Source organism: Petaurus breviceps, unplaced genomic scaffold (assembly GCF_028583685.1).
Source record: "Petaurus breviceps papuanus isolate PSGF00001 unplaced genomic scaffold, PetGlider_PUasm1.0 214, whole genome shotgun sequence".
NCBI classification, from domain to species: Eukaryota; Metazoa; Chordata; class Mammalia; order Diprotodontia; family Petauridae; genus Petaurus; species Petaurus breviceps.
In genome coordinates, this window is record NW_027185863.1 from 6,551,738 (window position 1) to 6,559,481 (window position 7,744).

A 7,744-nucleotide genomic window follows, 5' to 3' on the forward strand; every position below is an offset into this window, starting at 1 on the left:
TGGTTAAAGAATAGAGAGATAAATTAATGGAAGAGACTAGAGAAGAGAGATTCAGAAACAATATATCTCAATAACACAATGTTGAATAAAGTAGAAAAAAATTAATTCACTCCTCACTTGTCTAATTATATGAATAATAAAATCAGAATTCCTTGGAAATAAGATTCTCCAAATGATTCAGACTGGTAAAACATATATGTGTGTGTGTGTATGTATATATACCATCTCTTCCAAAGCAAACTGCTGATCAGAAACAATGATTGAGCACCTATGGTCAGCAGAACACTGAAGTATGAAATCGTACAGAAGGGCTGGGAAAAAAGAACTTAGTTCTTCTAATATTACTCAATCTATCCTAAACTGTTCACCTCCATATTGTTGGTGAAACCACTCAAGTTTCTTTTGTTTTCAGGTTTGTTAACATATAATTGTATGTAATGGGTTCCAATTATTCTTTTTTATTTCTTCTGGGGTTTTTGCTTTCTTTTCAAACAAAACTAATTTCAGGGATTTGTTTGTTTCTGATATTGTTGTTTTACTTTCACTTTGCCCATTTTCTATTGTGTTGACTGAATTTTCTATTCTCTGCTATTATGATGAAATTGGTTAAATGTTTATCTATTTTGATAGGCTTGGTTTTTTGTTTCTGTTTTGTTTTACAAAGAAGCAGCTTTTAAATTTATTTATAATTTCTATAGTTTTTTTTTTTTGGAGGGGTGAGGTTGAATTTGTCTCTTTCCACTATAGTTTTTAAGAAATGTTTTTAATGCTACTATTAGGGATTTTGCTTGCTTTCTAACTTTTTTTTTTGCTGCTTTTTGGAGGGGGCAAGGCAGGGCAATTGGGGTTAAGTGACTTGCCCTAGTAAGTCACTTGTGGCTATAGTAAGTGTTAAGTGTCTGAGGCCGGATTTGAACTCAGTTCCTCCTGACTCCAGGGCCTGTGCTCTATTCACTGTGCCACCTAGCTGCCCCACTTTCTACCTTTTAAATGCATATTAATACGACTAATCCTTTCTATTTCGATTTCCTTAATGCATTTTAGCAGAACTATGACTTTCCCCATGAGAACTGCTTTAGCTCCATAATAGAAAGTTTAGTGTGTTGTTTCATCATGATTATTTTCTTTCATCTGGTTAGTCTTTCTATTATTTGTTCTTTAACCTCTTAATTACTTAACATTCCATTGGTAAGTCCCCAAATTAAACTGTGTCTATTTTTCATGGTCCCTAAACTAATTACTATTTTTATTGTGGTATAGTCTGTATAGGATATATTTACAATTTTTGCTTTTTATGTTTATTTGCAATATCTTGGTGCCATAATACATGGTTAATTTTGCATGCACACACATATACATGCTTTTATATGTATATATAAGTGTATATGTGTATATACATAGATAGATAATTCTGCAATGTAATTTAGAAGATGCTTTAAGTTTTTTTGCTCTACATTCTCCAATAATTTTTTCAGTTTTGTATTTTCCTTTTTTTATCTTTTTCTTAGACTTATCCAAAAGAGAGAACTATGAAATGTTCCATTATAGTCTGTTTTCTTATATTTAGTTAATATTTACCCTCTCAATTTAGATGCTTAAGCATTTAAAGCACATATGTTTAATATGGATCTTGGTTTATTGCCTATGTCTCTTTCCAGCAAAATTTAGTGTGCTTACTTACCTTTTTTAATGTTCTCAATAATTCTTTGTCTTTTGTCTGATACCATGATTGCAGCTCCTGCTTTTTTGGATTCAGCAGATGTTTAGGAAATTTTTCCCAGCTCCTCATTTTTTTCTGGATGGATAAAGTATAAATGTATTCATTAATATTGGTGAAGAGTCACTGTAGAATATATTGCTTTCATATACATAGTAACTGAAAGAATAGTTTTCTAGTATCTATTGAAAAAGTAGCAGTAGTAGTAGTGGTGGTGGTGGTGGTGGTGGTGGTGGTGGTGGTGGTAGTAGTAGTAGTGGTGGTAGTAGTAGTAGTGGTAGTAGTAGTAGTGGTGGTGGTAGTAGAAGTGGTAGTAGTAGTAGTGGTGGTAGTAGTAGTAGTAGTAGTAGTAGTAGTAGTAGTAGTAGTGTGTGTGTGTGTGTGTGTGTGAGAGAGAGAGAGAGAGAGTGAGAATGTGTGTGTGTGTGTGTTCAGGCTAGACCAATGATTTCACTGATATAGGGACTTTTAGTGAGGAAGTATAGCAGCAAGCACCCCAGCGTCCCCAGGGTCGCTGCCACCACAGTTCTTGGATCTGCTTTGATAAAGGAAAGCAACTCAAAATGGGTTAACAAGCTTACTTTAATCAGTCAAACATGTATCGTTTACCTAGTTCAGGGGAAAGAGGTCAGCACCCCGAACTTCAGAATATACAGACAGAATTATCAAGACAGAAACAGATCAAGTAGACAGATTTCCAAACTGTCCAACCATTACATCCATACCCAATCAACATCTGGGTTTCAACATCTGGGTTTTTCAAAGCCGGGGGACTCTGGACAATGGCTTCCCAGAATCCATATCAAATCACAGAACACTTCTCAAAGTGAGCCCCAAAACAAAGCTACACATCAGGGCTTATATAGCCTTCTCCTGGCTCAGAGAATGTAACAACCTTATTGACTCACTGGCCAATCAAGAAGTATCTACTGAAAAACAACCCTCCCAGCCCAGGCTCCAGGTGCACTTTAGCCTAGGGGCAGGGAAAATCTTTAAATTTACATTCCCATTACAGGAAGTTCCCTCTACCACTTTTGACCAGCAACTTTGCTGTAACAATTACTCTTAGAGAGTTGCCTAAAGCACCTATGCCCAGGTACACAGCAGGATTCAACCAGGTTTTTCTGACTCTAAGGCATGATCTCTATCTATTCAGTGTGATATTACTTTTCTATTAAGCATAAATGAATACATAAACATACGAATGTATATGTATATATATGTAAGTGTACACTTCTGAATGGATCTTTATTTCGGTTACAAAAATTATCTTTATGTGATCCTTTGTCTACTCGAACTTGATAATCCAACCTTCATACTTATCTTCTCCTTTTACAAACAGACAGGAGGTAAACAGCAGACCCTCAACATCCATTCTGTCAAATGTGGAATTTGAATCATAGATGTTAACTGCTCTCTCTCCTTCCAATCACCTCCAGTGTTCTGGGGTTCCTGGTATGACCGCGTGAAGGAATGGTGGGATAGAAAGGACAAACACCCCATTCTTTACCTATTCTGTGAAAACATGAAAGAGGTGGGTTAACGGAGTGAATGTTCATGCACCCAACAATCCTTGTTGCATAATCTCAGAGTCAAAGAGTGCAAAGGGACCTCACAGGTCAGAGAGTCCAAGGATCCCATTACAATGGCCCTGAAAGGTGCTCATCCAACCTTTTCTCAAAAATCTCCTGTGAGGGAGAAACATGCTCCTTCGGCATCTGTTTCCTCCTCTATAAAATGTAAACAATAATAGCAGCTATCTCACAGGGTTCTTGTGAGGATCCAATGAGATGACAAATGTAAATGGATGATGAAAAGACTGGATCTTTGACTTCACTGATACAGGAACATCTCAGATGCAGAAACTCCCTCTACCAATGCGAGTCACCACCTTCTCTGAAACTTATAGCCTTAGAGAGCTGTCTGGGGAATAGAAATGTGAAGTCACTCGTTCAGCAACTCCTATATGTGCAAGGAGTAACTTCAAACTAGGTCTTGTGGTGCTGGGGCCATCTCTATATCCAATACACCAAAGCTGTCACTCATATATATAAAGCACTTAACAGTCCCTAATGATGACAGAAATGTCCAATGCTACTATAACTAAGAGTCTCAAGAGCTGCTCTCTGATATTACAATAAACTACATGGAAAGCATCTTCATCTTCATGAAAAAAACAAAATTTGAATAAGGAGCAAGACAAAATATTTTGGAGGCATCTTTTTCTACTTGAATCAAAATCTTTCCTCTCTGGCACAAAGAATAGACGCTAGAGGCTTGTAATTATTTTTCTTTGCCATAGCCCCTCATATTTGCAAAATGAATCAGCATGTTATTGCAGCCTATAACCCATTGTGAGGCTATCTACCACAAAAGGGCACCTAAAAGTATAACCGATAAGGCCAGACCTAGGACAAGACAGACTTAAGAACCAAAAGGAAAACCCCATAGTTTTCACTCTCTGCCACAGTTATCTTCAAGTCACTGAGTAAGAGGAAACTAGTAATAACTTTATGTATTTTGGTAGGGAAGCCAGTACCCCAAAGGCTATTTGGCAGATTGACCCTTTCATGTTATGTGCCTATATTTTGGATGACTGCTCCCAAGAAAATGATGAAGCCATGACTTTGTGTTTCAGTTGGCTATAACCGACATTCAGGTAGAAGAGGAGAGGAAAATATGTGGTGAGTGGGAGATCAATCATAAACAATTATACTTTTTCTACTAAAAATACAATCTGCTATAAGGAGGCTTTTAAACAAAGTTTTTCTTTGAGAAAAACAGGCTCTAAAATGGATTTTATGAATTTGAACACAAAGTTAAGTCATTCCAAGAAACAGATAAGAACACGACACCATAGGAACCAAGAGGGACTCACTGGGACCACAGGGACAATCCCTCAGACCTAATGACAGAATGATTTCACCACCTCCCATCCTCATGATGACTCTGGGAGTCTAACAGTTGGTCTAAGAAAAAGTCACATGTGTAGTTGATTTTGTAACCAGAAATTTAGTTGTGTGTGGAACAAAACAATGAAGAAAGAATTTTACATGAACAGTGCCCATTAGCCTTTTTTTCTTGCTTTTCTATTCCTTCTCGAAAGTCAAAATTCTCCTTCTCTTGCCTCCTACCAATTTCATTCAGGTTTTACCAGTTCATATTTAAATAGCAAACTGATTCAGAACTTTCCTAATTCAGAGATTCTCTTAACCTATTTTAAAAATACAAACTCAAAATCTGCATTGCATTGGCCAGAGTTCTGTTTTAGCTCATTTGGGGGAATTCAGGAATTGACCTTGAGACCCTCCACAGTCTAGCTCCCACACAAAACAGTAACATTTCTTTTTCTAATTTTATCTTCCACTACTCCCTAAAACATATATTTATGTACAATTACAGGGAGTATTTGTTTTAAAACAAGTGAAATGCTTAGCACAATGCGTGGAACAGAGTAGGCATTATATAAAAGTTTTGTTCCCCTCCTCTTTCTATGAAGTCAGTGCCGGATTTCTAATCAACCTGGACCACTTACCATTTCCCAAAAAATCATCATGTTGTACTGCTTCCTGACCAATAAGTTTTCTCACCCACCTACCTCCTAAACTTCACCTTTGGAAAGTTTATACAATCTTTAAAAACCCACAAGAAAAACTGACCATGCCCATGAAGCTTGCCATGATCATAGCTACATAGGGTCCTTATGACATTGAGCAAGTCACTTAACTGCTTCGGGCCTCAGTCATTTCATATGTAAAAAGACAGTCTGGGCCTACATAACCTCTGCTGTTTCTTGTATGATCTCTATCTCAAGGATACAGTAGTCATTTGCTTATCCCACTGTATCCAAGACAGACTTGGTAGAGATCATTAAGATCATTCAGTCCAACCAATTCACTTTACACATGCCTCCTCTCATACTTATGTATTATTTGTGATCGAAACCTGTGATTTCATTTGTATAGGGGTCTCTCAGTGAGGAAATTGTGTTCTTTGATGCAGATAAACAACTCCTCTGAGACTTGCCCAGGGCAATGAACAATCAAGGGCCTTGCACATACTTATGTGTTGTGTGTGCCAGAAAGTCTAACCCACGTCTTTTAGCTTCCAACATAAGTTCTCTAACTACTCCAATCTATTGGTTCTAATCCCTTGTTTTATAATAGTTTTTATTAGTTATTCATGAATGGGCTCTAGCCACCTTAAAAAAGAATGGAAACTCTTTGATCACTATGAACACCTAACTCGTCTCCCTCCCAACAGCCAATGCTCCAACTCAACTATTCTACAATCTTTTCCCTAACTATGTCAAATACCTTATCACTTTCCCTTTCAAAAAATCACTTAATAGTTTATTTGTAGCCTTCTAAGGCACTTTGCAGGATGATTATTTCTTATATTTGGTTATAACTTATCCGCCTCAAGAGTTATGATTTCCTTATCTAAATATTTTATGCCCACCAGAGCCTAACACATTGTTCTGCACATAATAAGCTCTAAATAAATGTTACTCGACAAATTGAACAAATCTTTGAATCCCATACATCTCTCACTATGCTTTGCACATAGTGAACGTTCCTTATATATTTGCTAAATGAATGAATGGATCACATGAGGTTAGATTATGCTTTAAATAGACTAACTAAAGAATGGCCACAACTCTTTCAGGCACAAGCTGGACACAGGAGATTATAGACATGATCCAAAATGAAGGAGATGAAAAGAAGTGGCAGCGAAGCTAGCAGCTATAGTAAACACTCTTTAATTGAGTGGAAATCACTTCCAGCCTTCTTAAGCATGTTCCCCTCTGGTAAGTTTGTTCAGCTAAAGTTGGATTGACTTAGAGTTAGGGTCCTGAACCCATTAGGTTCTTCTCAAGGAGAACTGTTTCCAAAACACAAGGAAGGGATTTTCCTGACACTCCTGCTAGTAATATAGATTGGCACTTTCCCTGTAAATTTTACTTACCTAAATCATTGAGATTTTGAGTGTGTCACACAGCTATTAGGTATCATAAATAAAACTTGAACCATGATCTTCTTGGTCCTTAAGCTCCCTCTCTATTCACTATGCCAGGCAGATAGAACAGCTTTTATTTCCATTTTAAAAATAGGAATAATGAGGCACAGAGAGGTTACATTGACTCATCACAGGGTTAAAACCAAAGGCTGCTATGACCAAATTCAGTGCATTTTCACTCATGAGAATTGAAGAACTGGACCACATAAATTATAGAGTCTCCCTACCAAAACTTGTCCTTGAGGGCCACTCTGGCCTATGTTATCACTCCTAGAGCACTCTCCTTCTCTGTACTGGACAGAAAATTATTTAGGTAGAGAGGTTTTCTTTGGGTTTTGTTTGTTTGTTTTGCTTTTTGGAGGGCCTAAGGGAGGGCAACTGGGGTTAAGTGACTTGTCCAAGGTCACATGGCTAGTTTTAAGTGTCTGAGGCCAAATTTGAACTCAGGTCATCCTGACTCCAAAGCCAGTGTTCTATCCACTACACCACCTAACCGCCTCCAGGTAGAGATTTTGTATACAAACCAAGGACCTGAGATTTCAATTTAGTAATCTGAAAAGCAAGGATGTACATGATCATCACCTAAAAGATATGCATTTAGCACTAGTTTGGTTTAGGCACTCTGTTATGCACTGAACTTTCAAGGAACCATAAGATATAGCCAGTATCTTTGAGGGCTCCAAATCAATTTTGGAAAATAAGACACAACCTTCAAGCTAAAATAATTGATTTATAAGTTTCTCCCAACAATTCAGAACACCATTCAGCCGTACGTGTTCATTCTATGAGATATTTGTTCATGTCCTCCCATAAATTTTCCACAAAAGATCAATGCAATTCTTATAAGAGTCTGAAGATGGGAGAAGTCACTGAGGTCTGTCAATCAGGGAAGGTACCCAGGAAGAAGTGAGACTGGAGTTTGGACTTGAAGAGTGGATAGGATGTGGTTAGGAACAGGTGAAGACATTTCAAGCAGTGAATTATAATCAGCAAAGGGTGGGGTGCCTG